This window comes from Amphibalanus amphitrite, unplaced genomic scaffold (genome assembly GCF_019059575.1).
Source record: "Amphibalanus amphitrite isolate SeventyFive unplaced genomic scaffold, NRLGWU_Aamphi_draft 000727F_arrow, whole genome shotgun sequence".
Lineage (NCBI taxonomy): Eukaryota > Metazoa > Arthropoda > Thecostraca > Balanomorpha > Balanidae > Amphibalanus > Amphibalanus amphitrite.
This window is the reverse complement of record NW_024882221.1, coordinates 112748-131852: the sequence shown is the minus strand read 5'-3', so window position 1 is coordinate 131852 and position 19105 is coordinate 112748. Positions and strand designations below refer to the sequence as shown.

The window sequence follows — 19105 nt, the reverse complement described above, 5'->3', positions numbered from 1 at the left end:
ATGGAGCCGGCGCCCCGCGGAACACAATCAGGCCCAATAAAAACGGCTCCCCGCCGGCCGCGCGCCGGGGAACAGAGTCGATCACGGGACTCCCGGTGAGCCGGTACCGGTGCGCACCGGAACACCGTGGCAGCGCGATACCCTTCAGAACATACGGCCGACCATGGCGAGTCAGGTACTCTTGTACCCCAACCTACATAATGACTAGCCCGGTACTTGTGCTGCGGCCTTAATAAGCCTGTAAATAAGAGCAAGCGATGCAGCCCAGTGCTGATTGCCAACAAAATATGAATTCCTCTTACATCTTAATATGCGTCGGCTTTAATTCTCAAGGAGAAACATTGCACACACTTAAGAGTGATGTGCTGAAACTCCAAAACCTTTACACAAACCTACAAATTCACAGATTCAAAGAGACCGAGGCTGACACAGCCAGGAAAACGTTGCATATATGTTCTCCAGTTACGTCAGATTAGCCATTCAACGTCTGAAGAAGTCTTTGAAATCCACAAAACTCACTTGGCATAACATGTACTGAAACATGGTTCATTACATCGTCGGCACCTCATCCTCTGAAATAGTTACAACTGTTGGTATGCTTCGAGCGTGCATATGCAGTTGCATTAGCATATATTGTCAATGCATGTTGATTGTCTGTGACGATAATGGGTCGTGTTGCCAATAAGCATAAGCTGACCGCATGGCTGAGCCACGAACACTCAAATGACCGATGATCACTTCACAATATGTCGGCTTATATAGAACAATGATGGATAGTGCTATTGCCCAGGACCTAATACAGATACCTCGCGGAATCGTCAGGAACCATGCATGCTTCCGTCATGCTTCCCAGGAATTACTTTCCTGGATTTGCCAAGCTTGGTGCGAGAGTGTTTATACTAGTTTGGTGATGAGGAAATATCGGTCTCAAGTTTAGAAGCTGCTTACGAGCAGGCTGATACCTATGAGGACATGCTTAAAAGACGTGCCTGGTGAGCACCTCGCTTTTACCAAGACGGCGTCCTTGATAAAAGCGCTTTACCTATGGTTTGTTCTCGTGGTTAATAAAAAAAAATATCGGAGAAGGAGCTTCGAGGAGCAGTCTTGGAGCAGCCACGGGAACATTTCTGTGAGGAAATGAGCTGTTTCTGGGGCTAGTTAAATAGCAGACGAGCTATGGCGCGCCAATATTAATTTTGAGATAATCTCTAAACAATTTAACAAAGCTCATTTATAAACAATTCAAGCTTGTATTATGTCCGCCAATATATGTCTACGCAGAGTCTCATCCAGAAATCCAACTTTCGTTTGGGATGAGGGAGGAGGAAAATAGTGGTGGTGGGATGAGGGATCGAAAGGAGTTTAAAGGAGCTTCGAGAAGCGACGGGAATGATTTTCAGGAACGAAAGGTGGTTAGAGGAGTTTAGAGGAGGTTGGTGCAACCACGGGAACAGATCCTAATCTGCCTGCAGTCCTCATCCTCCACCGCCAGCAATGCCACTGTTGTGAATAATATTAAATATACCTGTCACTTTATTATTTGTATCATTTCATAGTCTGAATATTATTTTACAAGTTGTTTTAAGCAATAATTTTAGGTAAATACTCCACATACATTGGGCTGGTTCGGTCCCTATACCTAGCAGTTAGCACTGCAGTGCCAGCATTTTAATGTGAAATGAAATAGGCTTCGATTAGAAGAGTCAGACATTTCGTTTTTCTCACAGACAATGACAATACAAAAACAATGTAATAAGACCAGACGTTTCGACAACAAAGTGCCTTCGTCAGTGGAAAACAAGATATAGGCTTTACATCGATAGATCGTCTTCTATATTTTTTATCGATGTAAAGCCTATATCTTGTTTTCCACTGACGAAGGCACTTTGTTGTCGAAACGTCTGGTCTTATTACATTGTTTTTGTATTGTCATTGTCTGTGAGAAAAACGATAGGCTTCGATGTTAGAAAAAAAGACACTTGACCATAGACGGATTCACAAAGGCGCTCTGGAACGTTGCGAGGGATAGGTACTGCCAAAAAAGTTTCTCAAAATTCCAAGAACTCCTCCGATTTCAATTCCTTTCTCACTACTGTGCAGTGTAAAGCAAACTTTTCCTTTTAAAAACTGTTTGGTGTTCTTTTCTATTTGAAAAAAAAAACGGGAAATTTTCATCGATTTCGGCCGATACGAAGGGAGGGATTTTTCCCAAATGCCCTCTTGGATCCGCTGGTGCTCATGACGAGTGAATGTAAGTGTATATCCGACAGTACCGCTAAAGCGGTTATCGTCAGCATATACAATGAGTTGTTTCCCCGAATCGGTGCATATCGTGAACAAAGCACATTCTTACACGACCACTGGTCAGCCTATAAATTTTCTTCTGATACTTGGGTCCAATCTTACCAAATGCCGTGAATGCGCATTCAGGGCATTTGGTAACATTCAGAACTATTCCACATTCACTTATTCATTCGTTCAGGCAACATTCATAATTATTCACACTATCAAAACCATTAGACAAGATTAGCTGGATGTAAATAAAAAGGATGTCTTTGATATCGGTGCCGTAAAGTCCGCCCAGTGCTGCCAAATCCTATTTACGGCATTGGTAAGATTGGACTTTGGTGTCGTATGTCATGAACATCACAATAAGGTTTCGCTGATTTGGTAAAGATTCCATTGGACATTTAAACGCTCGAGTGTGACAAAAGTTAACGGATATCTTATTGATAGCACGGCACATACCAGCGTACACATGCATCCATGGCTGAAGCCCGTTTTCGATAGATTACCCGAGTTCGGCTTCGCACCCTCTTTTCTTATCAGTCATCACCTTATGAAAATATGTCTTCGGGAAAGTTGACCCCGTCGAATTCCCTAGATCCAAACTACATGTTTCATTGTCAAGTGAGAACGTGTGGTGACAGCGAATGTCAGATAGCAAGCGTCATATGTGAACTGTAACAACTGAAAATCATAACTTAAACAGTTGGGAAATATAGGTACAGTTTTGGGGGCAATTGAAGTGGTTTTGGGCAGATGTCTGAACTGATGGTTTATTGCAGGGCTTGTTTTGTTGCTGGAATACTCTGACCGAGATTGATGCAGAGACACCTACGCGCGGTGGCTTCGCAAAATTCTGCTCAATGGTTCTGGCTTGTGAATGAAAAGGCAAAAATTAAAGAAATCTGGTTCGCTGCGGACGAGGGAATTGGATTTTCGATTAACTAAACTTTTTTTTTGAAAATGGGGCATCAAAGTTACATTGATGAAGGGGAGGGGGCCGTGTCCAGTCGTGAGGGCACGTTAAACGTTCGGACAAAATTCTGCCATACAACTGGAATTGCGCGATCGGGTGGTGGGGTCAGGGTCAGCACAACAAGCTATGCTTAGTGCGGGCTCTGATTCCTCAAATCCACCCATTCAACCATTCGGACTAAATTTATAAAAAAAAAAATGAAAAGGTTTAATCCACTATGAAGTATTCTCGTGAGAAATAATACAAAATAATCGAGATTAGAACGAAGAGGTGATAGGTATGTGTGCGTCATCATGCACCTTCATTTCGCCTAGAATAAGAGATCAATTCGTTAACAATTTAATACCTGTTCGCTTTAAACACTCCAGGTTTGTTATGCAAACTTCAGTGACAAAAGGCGGCTCCATAGCCTTGTCGCCCCAGTCCTGGCCTTCATTGAAATAACACTCTATTTATGTACTGGCGGGCGTCCAGCTGAGCCAGCGACCGTTAGGTGCGATATTACCGTGCAATGCAGCGCGGGTGTCGCCCTTACCGTCAGTGGCGCGGTGACGACAAAAGGCGTGATCGTCGCTGATCGATCGCCCGGCGCGTCACCACAAACGGGGGCGGCCGCCACCACCAAACACGTGCAGATGAATACTTCATCTGTCAGCGCGGTGCAGCCCTCTGCTGGCCGGCTGCACTGAGAGCCGCCCGCAGCTCCATTGTCCTCAGCCACACGTGATTTGTTTCCCACTGTCGCTCCGCCCCGCTCGGCTAAAATAGTCCATTTCCACACCTTGTCATCGATTATTTCTGGCCAGTGCAGCTCATGCCGGTATTATTCCTCCCACTGGACGTCTGGAGGTGAGCGACAAAACAAATACGACGTGCCACAATGGCGGGGGTGCCGCCCCGTCCACACAGTGAAGTGCCGTGATTGCCGACCGCTGTGCAGCCACACGCCTCACCAAAGCAATGGGATATTTAAATAGAGGTGAATTAGCCGCGAGCGCGGTGACATCGGGCGTCATCGGACACGGGAAGCCTTCTCAGGAACCAGCCATTCTTGCACCGCCGCTTATCGGCCGCATCTGAGCGGCGGGCGCGCGGCGAGGGGGCGGAGCCTCGGCTGCTGCACGGCTCCGGCTCCGCCTCTGAGCGGCGATTGGCTGAGACGCGGAGGCTCCGCCCCGCGCCGCCGCTTCCTCAGTGCTGCCCTCTGTGAGGCAGGTGCCCGGGCGGCGGCGGTCAGTCGCTCGTCGTGTGTGAGGGGGTGCGCCGGGTCTGTGCTTTTGCCCGCGCTGTGCCGACCGACAAAACGCAACGATTGGTGAGTACCCGACTAGAGCTCGGTCAGCGGCGTGAATTGTGAGCGGTTGTGTCGTACGTGGTCGCACAACCTTGGAATGGTGCTTGTTACAATTATCGGTGATCGGATATTCTTCTACGCCACCTCTGAGCGCGATGATTATGTATAAATGTATGATTTTGGTCGCCCTGCTGCTTAAGTCCACATATGAAATTATGAAAGATATTTGGGGAAAGTCAATGGATTTATTACATCCAGCAACCACATCGTCTTCACTTTGCCGTTCGAAAATATACTTGCTTACCTAAGGCCTAAGGGTCGCCAACGTAGGCATCCAGCCATGGCTCCACATCGACAAGATCAAATAATTAATGAATAAAATGCTTCATTCTGGCAAAATGGAATCACCACTTTTTTCGACTGCGTCAGTAAGTGTGAAACTCATGTGTTTTCCGACATGAGCGTAAATGCCTAGCTAGGACTTATCAAATGCATTTATTAAGATAAAAATTTCAATAAGCCTGTAGTTCCAATGCCATGTCGGGTATTTCTTCTTTTTTTTGTAAAACTTATTCGGGTAACCCTTGCTGGCAATTTTTAAAGGTTACTTCAGCAGAATTAGGACTGCAAGATTAAAATACGCCGGCCAGAGCAGAAGTTGCCAAGCTGCTACATTACAATATCACCCTGAGATCCGATATACGTCACTGCCTAGTCTTTGGGCATTGACTGATCTAATCTCACCAATATACCAGTAGTTAGAAGGTGTTGCCACTGGTCCCCTCGGACACACGCGCGTGGGTCGGAGCAGGCGCGGAGAAATCGACATCCGTGTGTAATTAGTTGTACAAGCCGCGCTCCGACTGACAGGTCGCGGCCGGTCGGTGTACTGTTCGCTGGCTGCTCGTTACCTGGTAGCCCAACACCGTACAGAGAAAACGTGCCGACCGACTTATTAATTATAGCACTAGAGGAAGCAGCACGCGCAGTGCGAGAACACGCAGCTTTTGTTTCCAGAGACGGAGTCGTGCTCTGCGTGTGTAATCCGTGTGGGAAGGCTCGGGCGGCGAAAGGCAGCCGTGGTATTTCTGCTGTTTGTAGCTTTGTTAACATGCTATAAAATATATCGCTTTACCAGATTATGTAACGTTATACTATAGCAGAGCAATGCCTTTTTGCGTACCAAAAATATTTAGTTTGCATAAATTGGCATCTGGCAACTGGCATTCTCCTGAACCGTTCGAAATCTGAATGCTTTTGAAATGTACGCAAAGAGTCCATCTTTGGGCAAAAGATGGACTGTTCATGCATGACAATTGTTAATTGGTGCCAATGTCCCACAAAACTGAGAACAGCAATAAACGGAAAATATGATATATTATAACTAAGGGAAATAAATAAGAAAGATGCGACGCCGAGCGTCCTTTCTGATTTCTTAGCACGATTTTAATTCAAAAATAACAATTGCAATGTGTTCTTACATTGGACGATAAATTTGTGCGAACGATCGAATTGGTGATAGATAATGAAATCAATTATCATTCAAAACCCTACAACTCGGACACGGGACAGTGCGTCTGTTCATCATTATCAGTATCTTTTGGCTCCGAGCCTATGCAATTCTCAGCATTTGCGTTCCATAGGCCCAACAATCAGAACAATACTGCACAGGATTGCACCTAAACCCTTCTCACACTGACCTGTCTGTGATCCTCTCCTCCTATCACCCTCTGAGATCTGTAAATATGTAACGCTAGAGGCCGTCGAGTATGCATAGACGCGTTACACGGCACTGGTCCGGCCTAGAGCTATGGCGGGCTGTGGCGACGGGACTGTGGCTGCGGGATGTGGCGGCTGTCTGTAATGGTGGACTGTGGCGGCGGGCTGTGGCGATCGGCTGTAGCGGCAGGGATGTGGCAGTGGGATGTGGCAGCACGGTGGACTGTGGTGGCTGTCTGTAATGGCGGACTGTGACGGCGGACTGTGACTGTGGGATGTCGTGGTTAGCTGTGGTGGTTAGCTGTGGCGGTTACCTGTGGCGGTCAGCTGATACTGTGAACCGTGGGGCCCGACTGTAGAGGTGGGATATGGTGGTTCGCTGTGGCGGTTAGATGTGGCCTGCGGTAGTTGACTGGCGGTGGGATGCTGCCGTGGAGTGTGGCGGCGGGCTGTGGGCTGTGGTGAAGAAATGTGGACTGTAGCAGCCGACTGTGACGGCTGCCTGTAATGGTGGATTTTGGCGTTGGAGTCTGGCGGCAGACTGTAGACTGGCGGTGGAATGTGGTCGTAGGATGCGGTGACAGACGGTAGCCTCAGGCCGTGGCGGCTGGCTGTGGAGGCCGACTGTGGCGGTTAGCTGTGGCTGCGGGTTGTGACGGCTGACTGTAGCAGTGGGATGTAGCGGTGGGACGCTGTCGTGAGATGTGGCTGTGAAATGAAGCGGCAGGCTGTGGCGGCGGTCTGGTACATACGACCTCCTCAGAATTTGATTGGCGCTGCTTGCGAGGGGGACTGACTGGCAGTGCCGGCCAGGAAGTGAGACCGACTTTAATGTGTTCGGACCCGGTGGCTCGCTGTTTCCCTCATTCTCCGCCCGTCATTCGGGCAGACGGTTTATTAGACCTCGGCAAGTCTTGGAAGTGCTAATTGCTGTTTAGTGGGAAATACAGATACCAAATGGGACCACTGAAAACGTATACCTGTCCTTGTTTTGACAGTTTATTACCGCTCTGGGTTGTTGCTTATTGTCCATGTGGAATGATCAGGCTGCCATTCCCATAAACATGCTGCCAGCAGAGTTATGAATTATTGCTTATTAAATTATTGAACCTTTTTGTAGCATTTGCAAGAAATTTTTTAGCATTATAAAATTTAGCATTGTATTTTGTAATATGGATGAAAAATGGCTATAATGTCGACATTTTGCCATCCACTTAAAACGTTTTGTGTATTATAAACCTTGGTAAAACTATGTAGAGATTCAAATAAATGTCTCATGTTGTCAGCTTGCATTGTAAGTCTCAATTGTCGAAATTGTCTCAAGTCGTCCAAATAAAATGAAATTAGGTATCGCTTGACAGAGGTTTGCTAAGATTAACGAAATCCCAACGGATGTTTCTCTTTTGCAGCTTGAATAAGCACCAATGTGTGCTTAAGAGTGCTTAAAATATACCTATTCGATCCTTTCACTATTGCTAACACATTTTACTGTTCTTACTGACCAAAAATATTTGAAATGCGGTACCATAACAAAGAATAAGAGATGTAGTAAGCTCCTATAAATCGTATATCGTGTGGTTACGAAGTGATTTTTATGCTTACCACGTAATTGTTTGAGCCGTAATGATATGTTTCACACCAAAGCGAAGGCAAAACACAGCTTATTAGTCTGGCTATGAGCTTTAATCTGACCATGTCTAAATGGATGCCAGTTACCAGCCTCCCTTGCTTGTGACAATGTCCTTCACATGCCACCGAAATCCGCAGAGCGGCCGAATCCCTGGCACAGTAGCGGATCGACAGAGCGAAATACAGATACTCGTGATTGAAGAGGATGTGAACCTTGGAGACGAGCATGATATCAGTTGTTCTAACCAGAAAATCGCTCACAGGCTTCATTTGTCAGCGTTGAAACCGCGACACGCTGTTTTGGAGCTTTGGAGAGCTTACAGGTGTGCCAGCAATTAGTGGCTGTAACAACTGTTATCTAACATTGCTGACGTTTTAAGATGGAGCAAGGTGTTAACGTTTTATTTATTTATAAGGCGAAGTTTTAGGATTGTTTCAGCCAGGGGCAAAACTGCACTTGCAAATATAGAGTACGATTGCAAGAGGCTCTTTTCACAATTTATTCGCGATATTTTATTTTTGCAGGTGTTCCTGAATTATTAATTAATTTATATGAGGCAGGCTGAGGCTCAATCGTAATATGAACTGAAGAAAAGTTCATTCAAAATACCATATTATTGTAAAGCATCGCAATATAATATAGCACGCAAGAATTAGGGATGGTGATTGAATATTGGTAAAGGTAGTATGCATCAACTTATACCTACTATCCTTGTACAGCATTTTCGAACATCAACATATCAACGCAAAAAGGGGAAGGAAGATGGGGATAACATTATCGATAACAGCAAAAAATGTAGTTTTGTAGCGATCATCCTCCTATGATTGAGAATATTGCATCTTTGATTGATGCCAAGGTGCTAACCGGCGAACCCCGTGCCGCTGACGTCATTGGTCCAGTTGTGACATCATTGGTTCACCCGTCGGTGAGATGAGTGTCGAACACCCACTGCCGTCGACCCGCTCTTTCCGAACAGCTCACTCTCCATCGTATGACAGGGAGGAGCCTCGACAAAAACGCACGAGGCGAGATTCCGGTTTCAGTGTCGCCGCTGTCGCGCCGGTGCGGTGGCGGCGGTCACCTGTTTCAGCTCGGGTGGGTGACGATGATCTGCTCGTCACACGGCAGCGCCAGGTAGCAGCGGTAGTCTGCAAAGATGCCATGTCCAAACGAGCGGCGAGTGGAGCTTGTTAGTTATGTTCAGCCACCATTGTTCGGTGATCGGACGGGCGTCCAACCACAGCGCCGTGCATGATTGCACGTGTGGCGCTCGTTTTATCCATTTTCTCACAAGTGTTTTCAGACATAGTGATGTTGAAAAATTGGGCGGATTATCAGTTCCTTTAAGGACTACTTTCCCTATGTAATCTAATAATTTTCTTGTTCAATCTTCTGGGAGTGAGTTGGGTTTAGCGCCTGTATTTTTGTTTCAACCACCGTTGTGAAACCGCGCTATTCTGTGGCGGTTTTCCCAGGATTGGGTGTTAGATCGAAACCAGCATGACAGGCACGATAAGGGCTACTGGTGCTAATTGTTCGGCTTCTGACACCACGACCGATCTGTGTTCGGACCAGCTGCAGTGCAGAGCAACATGACACGATCTGGCGCGCTACCTCACAGCAGAACGGTGTCGAAATCCCGCCGGGCTGCAGGCGGCTGAGCCGATCTCTGTGCGAATTATGAGACCGAGGTCGCGCTAAGTGAACCTGACGCACATCAACCGCTAAGTGACGCAAGGCTGCGCATTTAAATGCACTATATTAATAGTTATTTTGTCGAAGCTTTGCCGACCGGAAGTCATGTCTCCCTGCACAGTTGCAAACGCCGGCCCATGCTGCATTTTCATTAATAACCGCCGTCACTCGGCTAATAATCAGACGTCAGATGCCAGATGGTTAATACTGTGAAAGGAGGCGCTGCTGGCTGGTTCGCAATGCGCTGCTGCCGTCTGCCTAACGGCCCCCTGACCAGGCAAGAAAAATCGGCAGAAACTTCGCACACTACTAACACTTCCCCACTCGCTTCATAATCGTTAAAGCAACAAACATGACACGGGTAACACGCAGGGAAATTATTGCGCTTTTGCTACACCAGGGATATTTGACAATGATGTGTTCTTAAAAGAAAAAAGCTAAGCTACTTTTGTACATGCCTGAGCAGTGAGCAATGAACAACGCTGCATAAAATGTCATTAGTTTCGGTTCCACGCTGCTGGCAGTGTGCAGAGAGCGCTGACACTTCATTTGGCGTCCGTCGGCCGGCACGATGAAGGCAGGTGGGCCTGTGGTGGACCCCTGCGGTATCCCGGCGGTCAGCCGCTCCACAAAGCCCAACTAACGATCCCCCGCCGCGCCGGCGGCCGCACACAATACCGGCGCACACAGCACGCCACTGTTGGCCGCGCTGCGCCACTGTTCGCCACAGAGCGCCACTGTCGGCCGCCGCGCCGCGCCCCACTGACACGGAGGGCGCCCGACATCAACACCTCTCGGGCCGCTCGGCGCGGCGCGCGGGTTGTCCAAGACGCTAACATCGGCTAAACTGACAGCGCGCCGGCACGCAGCGCCGGCTCGCAAGTCAGCCTCCGGAGCCGAGCACTTATCTTCACATCATAATAAGCGTCAATGATCGTAATCGTGACTAGGGCGCTCGTTTTGTGATGCGCGCCGGGCTATTTGCATAATTTGCCGCGATGATCGAGTGCCTCATGCCAGTTGATCAGACCAGTTGGCTGGGCAACGGCGGCTCGAACAGGGGTGGAATTTTGAACTCTTTTCGGTCGACACGCTCACGTGTCTCTGCCGCGGGGTTTCCCAGCTGTCGTGACGCGTTTGTGACGCGATGTGACAGGACATCCCCTGTGACGGAGGAGTGACAGCGGACCGGCCGCGCCGTCACACTCGGAGCGATTCTGAAAACTGCCCTGGGCCGCCCGTCAGCCAGGCGATGAGCGTGGGCCGCAGGCCGTTCATTGGACATTTCCTGCAGCTCCGGCGCGCCGAACGGGGCGCATACAAATGACATGATTTGGCCCCCTCACCTGGGAGTGCGCCGGGTGGCGTGGGCTTCCACATTAAATTGTAACTTTTCATGACATGAGGTTAAACAGTGATAAAGCGCAGGTAAATGACGCGTGCATCGTTATGCTTCTCGTAAACCAGCCTCGTGACTGCATTTACGGCATTATTATTGCCACTACCTAACAGCAGAAGACTATTTGTGGTATCTGTGAATACAGTTAGCCCATAATTTGTGGCATATCTTTGGGGCATTATTACACATGCCACGGCAGTTCCATCTTCTTCCCGGCTCACAACCATTAGCAGCTGAACGATGGGGTCTGGTATTGTTCCCTGAGGGCACTTCAGCGCCCGGTTTCCACAATAGCTCGCTGGATGACGTCACTCACAGGGTCTGCTGTGAGTGACGTCACTGCATATATGACGTCATAGCTCGGCAGCAGCCGACCGCAGGCCGTCGTGCGGGGAGTGACTGCCGATCGAGCGAAATGTCAGATCCGGCGGTGGCGGTGGCGGGTATCTGGGCCTGGGGTAGACTGGAGTCGTCAGAAGGCCTCCCCTTTCACCCCCCCCCCCCCCCCCCACCAGCCGGACAGACAGCCAGCTGACGCTGTGGAGTGACCACCACCGCCGGCAAGGTGTTGACTGCAGCTGCCTCTGCCTGGCGGCGAACAATTACCAATTACAATAACAAAATAAGGCAGCGATGAGGCGCCGGCGCAGCGTTCCACATCTGGACACATGCTTGTAGCCAAATCAGATTACCCTCAAACATTGCAGCCAACTACTGAAACACTTTTGCACGGGGATGACGGTGTTCTCTGGGTTGGTCCGCAGAGGGGTGGAAGGCCGCCTGTCGTCTGCATTCTGACGATAGGCTAATGGAAGGCGCTGGGTGCCCACCACGGTGGTCCGATTGAAGACAATTACAATACAAGGCCCATTGTATGCGGCGCATGTCTGGCCTTTAGCGGAGCGGCCGGACCGGACCCATTGAGAGGAACATCTAGCCACCGCCGGACGGGCGCCGCGAACAGACTTTTCAATCCACCGGTCGTGGCTTGATTTCCATCGCTGTCCGGCCGGCGTCATGTCAGTTTGACACTAAATATCGCTCATTCTCGGTAACGCTCGGCGTTAACCTTTATAGCCTGAAATCGACATATAGGTGTCAGATGACAGGTGCCCGGTTGGCACCTGAGCCGTGTTTAATTTAAACCCTGGGGTCAACTCAGTGACATGGGTACGCCTGCCGGGAGGAACTACTGAGGATGCCGGGACGCGCCGGGACGAGTCGAGTCGCTGCCGGGACAGGCCAGCCGGACCGAGTCGCCGGGACAGCTCGCCGGCAGCCCGGGATCACACGCCACCGGTCGTAAACGTCGCGACACGATTGGAGGCGCCGCCGCGCCGCCGCGCCGTGTGATCGCCGCAGCGCGCCGCCAGTGCCGCCGCCGCCGCCCGGCGCGATCAGCTGATAACGGCGCGCCGCCGCCGCCGCCGCCGACCGCGTCACGTCCGCCGCCGTCGCCACAAACGCCGCGGCCGGCGCGCCGGACATCTGGTGCGCCCCGGTGACCTCTGTGCAGGAGATGGTCCCTGCCGGCTGGCCAGTGGAGGGGAGATAATGGGAGAGGCTGCCGGCCGACCCGGCGGCCACCCAGGCCTGCTCAGTATTCGGAGACGAGCCGGCCCATCACAGCGACATCGCGGCCGCTGTGTTATTGGAAAACGATGCATACGATGGGCGTTGTAGCGCATATCTCATGACCCGCTGCAGAATTATGGGTGCCACTTGGTTTTTCGAAGGCGGATGCATTTCATGCGACACTTCAGGTCATTCACAATTCGGAGCTATTAATCTTCCACCGCGAGACTTTGTAGCCACTGAGGAAGACAAATCATATCGGTATCGGCACGCATGCTTTGCATGCAGAAAACTGAAAACTATTTAATTCTGAGCGCTGCCGTCCGGCGATCATCCGTCTTGCGACCGGCCGGCATTCCCGTTTCCAGTGTCGTGAAGAAATCGCATATGATTAAACCGCTGTCGTCACTTGCATCTGCGAGCGATCTGTTCTGAACAAGCCGGTGCGGCCGCCGCGCGCCGCAGTCTTACACTAGTGACGTCATCAAACAGAGCAGACAGCATACCAATATAGGGGCGGGCGGCGCGCGCGGCACACGGGAGTCGACCAGCCGACAGCCGGTGACAAATCGAAACAAACCGCCGCCGAGCGCGTCAATGACGGGCACAGTGCGCCGCGACAAAACGCGACAAATGGGCCGCATATTTGCAGCGGCTGACACGGGCGCCCCGCTGCGGACGACAGCCGCTCAGCGCCGTCCGAATAACCGCCGGAGCTGGCTGGCAGCGGGCCAGCGCGAGCGCGCTCCGCATCACAGCTGCCCAGAGTGGCGCGAGCCGATTCACAACCAGGCTCGTCTTGGACCACCTGAATGTCATGCAACGGACGGCTGGCCGCAACTTCCGACAACTGCTGTTCTGCGCCATCCAAGATGGCAGGGAAGTTTGGATCGGAGAAAGGTGCGGGCACCAGAGGACCGCCCGGCACTGGCGGACCACACTGGTCCATGGCTCCCGGCCGCCGCGCCGACCGGGACACCGTGCCGCACACTCAGAGCAGTCCGCTCCCGGTCACCGGGCGCGCACAGCGCCGCCGAATAATGCGATCAGTTATGGCGCTCTGAGTCGCCGGTGGTGACGAATGCTCCGGCTGGCCGCAGGGAGGAGGGTCGCCCGCTCTAAGTGCTGATGGTGTCGCCGCCGCCGCCGCCGTGTGGCCCCGATGAATATTACATGTCGTGCCGACAGCGACAGCGCCGCTGGTTAGGCCCCTCCCCCGACATCAGCGGCCGGGTGGGCCCGCGGGCGTCCGGCTCCTCCCCCGGTAGCGGTCAGGGGCCCAGGGGTGGTCAGGGGGCACAGAGCACATCCGGCGGACCCTTCACCCTGAGAGGTGCGCTGTGGTCCGGTCGGGACCGGCTGGACCGGCCTTGTCCGCTGCAGTGGCCCCTCGTGGATCACATGACGCATCACCGACCGTCCAACACCATGTGGATCGATCAGACCCATGTCAACTCAGCCAAGGCGCTGCTGTGTCGTGCTTAGCATCTCATTTACAGTGTCACTACACAAAGCCGAACTGGCCCCAGCCATCCAAGCATAAAATGGCCGCTTGCAATCTAAACAAAGATAACACGGCGGCTCTGGTGCGGCGAGCACGGACAGATGAATCTCCAGGTAACACTATCCGCGCCGAGGATCGCCCCTTCCCGCGGGCGTGGGCAGGTGTAAATCAGACACCATTTAGTGGCGCCCAATCGCCGCGTTTGGAGCGGGCCGGCCCCGTTTTGAATACGTTAGCCGGCGGCGCGATCAGCGTCTATTGATTTCAGAAGAGGGCGGCGCAGATAGCGCGTCGGACCGATCTGGGGGAGATAGAGGCGCCGATGATGGATGGCGAAAGCCGCAGCCCGGTCCGGGCGGCTGCGGGGCGGGACTAAGCCCACACCGGGCGGGGCCAGCCGGCCGCGCCGCGCCGACTGATTGATTTTGTCGGCGGCGACTCTGCAGGCGCGCTCAACACCTCGCCGCTAATGAGTCGGCGCCGCGCCGGCCCGGCCGCCGCCGGATGACGGGCAGTGTTGCACGCCGCCAATTGGTCGCTGGCCGGCCGGCCTCCGCGCACGAGGCCGGAGCGGCCAACGCGGCGCCGACAGCGTCGCCGCCGCCGCCGAGCTGTCGCCCAAGACGGCCGGTCGCATCACGCGCTTCCCTGGTCCGAGCGGGCCGCTCCACAGCGGCGGTGTTTAATCTCGCTCCGTGCCGCGCAGTCAGCTTGCATGGTCGGGATTGGATTACAGCACCGGCCCGAATTACAGCGGCTGTATCATCTCCGTGGGAAATACAACTTAATTATGCATAATCCCATGAGGCGCTCAGAACCAGAGTCGGGTATTTCTTGGTTTCTGGGATAACCGTTTTGTGCTGATGATAAGTGCATGTGGATATGCCTGCATGGTACGAACTAAAGTGGCAAGTCTCACTCTTGTCTGGGTTTTGATCTGCAATGATACAGGAAGGACGCAAAAGGTATAAACCTTTTGCTCAGCCAACTTCTTCACGTGCCGGCAGTGAGTCATGTCGGCACGTTTGGTTCGAGTAATACCATCACAACTTTAAGCTAGCCGTAGATGAAAAAGAAATGTAATGCGTCAAGCAGTATCAGTTTTGGGCGGTTCAGTCCGGATATCTATACACTAATAACGGCTGCATGACGGGGGTGCTTTGTCCCTACAGGTTAGCACCGTTTCAGGGGAATAGAATGTGCAATCCCGTCACCAGCTCTCCGTACTTGGAGCACACTAAATTAATGATGGAAATTATAGTCGTAATGAGACACTGCCAAAACATACTCTGACAAAGGTTTACACATAAAGATGTAGCGCAACGAGAGGCCACAATGGATCTAATTGGTGTTATTTGATGAAGAACTCGAGCGCATTAACAGGCGACGGGACCTATTCAACCACTCACGAACACCACAGATTTCCTCCTTTGTTTTGTTTACAGAAGCGAACGTAGTTAGATCGTGCGAGGGAATATTCGGTAATTGGGCACATTTACATGTTTTCTTTAAAAACGAATATATGAGTCATGAGGTTATGCAAGAGATGATTTTGTGTTAAATTTTCACAACATTAAAAATCTTGCACCTAGATATCGAAGAGTTTTTTTTAGAGTACCAATGCTTATTGCTAGGCATACTAGCTTAAATTGGTCATGTATGCATGACCGACGGGCACTTGGCTTTTCATCGGCAAACAGATGTGTTATTGTTGGATGTGCTAAGTCAATGGGAAAAAAACAGAGCAATGTATGTATGTTGCAATTTATATATAAAAAACTACAACACTTGGTGAGGGTAACAAAAAAGCATTACCACCTGGGTACCGTTGTGTACTGGACGACGGCTCAGGGGCTTGCCTCTATCAGAGTTCAGTCAGCACAATCACTAATGTCCTCTCACAGATGATCGGCCAATCCGTGTGTTACATTTGCATGCAGTCCATACATTTTGTATGAGAGATGGAATTATACACTGGAATAAGACGTACTTGTAAGGACTCGATACACCCTCAGACAGCTCATGTTTTGAATCGCATAAACGTTTATCGTGTTTCGTGTGCCAATGTTTCGTAATGTCAGACTCTGTTTTAGCCACGCTCAACGTACATCAATGAGGAATTGAACGACCCTTTTTAACCGATCACGGCAGTAGAATGCTACCTATAATATAATATAATATAATATAATATAATATAAAATAATAATATAGTTGATAATATAGTTGGCACTTGCCATCTTTCAGTTAATGCGTTTGATCAGGGAAAATGATCAAAATCATCAAATCATTTGACTGCACTTTCAGTTGATTTGTTTGATCGGGGAAAATAATCAAACAGTTTAAGCGATGTGTAACCAAATTTTTGTGCCATGTTCCTGTGAGTTTTCTAGCCCCATATTATCCTACAACAATGTTTTGCGCTGTTTTTGCTCGTACCCGCCCCATTATGGTGTTACGTGGTTTATCAAGTTAGCTAGAAGCTGGGGACACGCCACTTCCAAACACTAACTTAATGACACATTCTGGCCAAAAATGATCGGTGTAATCCGATGGAGCCATTGTCCTTCTCAATCACCTCGAGCAGCAAAAACTGTCGGTTCGACTACTTACACCCCATTTGAGTGATTACACTCGCGCCTGCCGTGCGCCCTAATCCCTCCAGAACTGTTCGACACGCCGGCAACGTCCTGAAGTTTGACGTATTGGCAGCGGCGACTTTCCTGGCCGCCGCAGTCCGTTCGAGGCGCCCGTCTAATGGGCTTTACACCCTGTCCGGCGGTGTCGGGCTGCCATTGCATTGTCACGGGACGGTCCGGGGTTCAGCGGACGCTGACGGGCAGCGCGCCTCTCCGTACCGCTGACTATCCGTTGTCAGCGCTGGGATCAGCGGTAGCAGCACACATCAGCACCGGCCGCTTGATATGCCGCTCCTCGACCTCTAGACGGATCTCTTTTAGCAAAAAAAAAGAACATTGCATTAAAGTTGAGACAGCACACATTCGAACTGCTCAAGAAGGCTCTCTTAGCCTAAAGTAAATTAATGGAGTCATCACAAGCAATTGCCACAGTTCCATAATACAAAATTTCCAAACATAAAAATCGGTACACCATCCCGTAAGAAGCGTTAACGGGCACCCGAGTCCAAACCAGTCAGCTCGTCAGCTGGTGTCAGTGACCTGACTCGCGGTCGCTCGGTCCCGCTCACCCCACAGGCCACAGCCCCAGTACCGGGGCGGCTCGGTGATGGGCCGGGTGCCCGCTGTCAGCAGCTGATGAGGGCCGTCCCATCCCCGTGCCATCCCCGCCCCATCCCGTCACCGGCTGTCACAACAGCGCCGCCGGTCATCAAGCCCACCGGCGCACCCAGGTCACCTGCACGGGGTGACCCACAGTAGGGAATCACCAGGCGTTCCAACTCGGATTTCCCATCCCAAAATAGAGAAACTGCAAAGAGGAGAGGCTAATTAATCAGGGTGGAGACTTGAGTTAATGTGTAATGAGGGATCTTTTGATGTGACACCCCCACCCCCAACACGCAGCGATCCCTGAGTGCGCCCATGCGCCGGCGGCGGACGCACAGTCGACTGAGTGCATTAATCAGTCAGTAACTAGCCACGACAATTAGTCGCCGGCGCTATCGGCGCGTCAGTAGGCAATCGCCGACCTATCGACTGTACCCGGGACGCGTGTGTACGGGTGCGTGCATGCGTGCGCGTGCTAGGGGGTGCGCGACAAAACTGGGACCACCGCGGTGAGCCACGCTACCCTGGCGCACCGTGCGGGCCGGTTGTTATTGTTTGGACGCGGGAAGATACATTGATCAGAGCCGATTACCTCCGTTCCGTGAACAATTTCGGCTCCCCCGCTGAGCCGCGAAACTGCGGCGGAGGCAGCACGCAAACCGACGCTAATGGGCTGGCTCATTGGCGGCACTCACAGCGCTGCCAGCTCCGGCGGAGATGGACCGATAACTGAGAAAAGACCTGGCAAAGTGAACGCCTTCCTGACGTGCTCGGAGCCGGCCCCTTTGAGCCGAGTGCATTCGTGCGCGCGCGGTGGCGTCATCGGGTGAATTGGGTGGATCGGCGGCCAATGTGGCGTACTCGGCAGTTGTGGCGCTCTGGGGCCACTGTGCCGCGCTGGAGCCGATGTGGCACTCCTCAGTGCGCGTCCACAACACTCTGCTGCTGTCCGACACCGCAGCTCAGCGCCGTTTGCTGCGGCCCGCTTCGATCAGCCGACAGACCCGGCCGCGCGGTTCAGGCGGTATATGACTATGAACGTCCCATTTTGACAAATAGACGCGTCAAAACGCCCCGCGCTGGGGCCACATTTTAAGAAACCATATTAGCAGGCCGTCAACAAACAGCATCGAATTGTCCCAATAAATTTCACGACGTTTTAAGGCCGAAGAGGCGCCGCCGCCAGCATGAGCGATTCCAAATGCGTCAAACAATGAGCTGTGAAGGTTCGTCAAGCCAAGCACCCCAGGGCGCTGCAGAACAAACACGTAAAGGAGCTAGGAATACGAAGCCTTGCGTAAGCTTCGTAGAAATGATCTTCCGATAAGCTATCGGAAGACTTTTTCTAAGGATTCGATTGTATAAGGCGACGCTGTGCCCCTGGGAACGCATACGACCGTTTGACGTATGTATTTGTATTTTTGGCCCCATGAGCTCTCAGCGCGTGCTTTCGAGGAGAGAGCCGGCGGTAGAAGGATTACAGCGCTATTCATGGCAGTGACTAGAGCCGTTTGTCTTGCCTTCTGGGATTAATATTACGCCTCTGCTCAGTCTGTCCTCACGCTCAAAAGTAATAGTGTGTCTAGTCTAATGTATTTATTTAAGAGGTCAGTAATTCGGCGAAATATATTGCTAAAACGGTCTTTCCCAGTAGTTTCAGGCAGAGCTCGAATGACGTTCATTTCTTGGCGACTCGTTTCAGCAAACTACTCAATGTATACTGCTATCAGCACACTCAATTACTCGACTTCACCTTAGCGCAAACTGGGCTCTTACGACTGATGA

The 19105-nt window shown here is 51.3% G+C and overlaps 1 protein-coding gene across 1 annotated transcript in view; it reads left to right on the top strand.

Moving 5' to 3' along the window:
* Nucleotides 1–4485: 4485 nt before the first annotated feature.
* LOC122365280 (homeobox protein aristaless-like) overlaps nt 4486–19105 on the top strand; it is a 50022-nt gene continuing 35402 nt past the window's right edge. The window contains exon 1 of the mRNA XM_043336374.1: nt 4486–4577. The gene's annotated coding sequence lies outside the window, so the exon portion shown is untranslated. The remainder of the gene's footprint in view (nt 4578–19105) is intronic.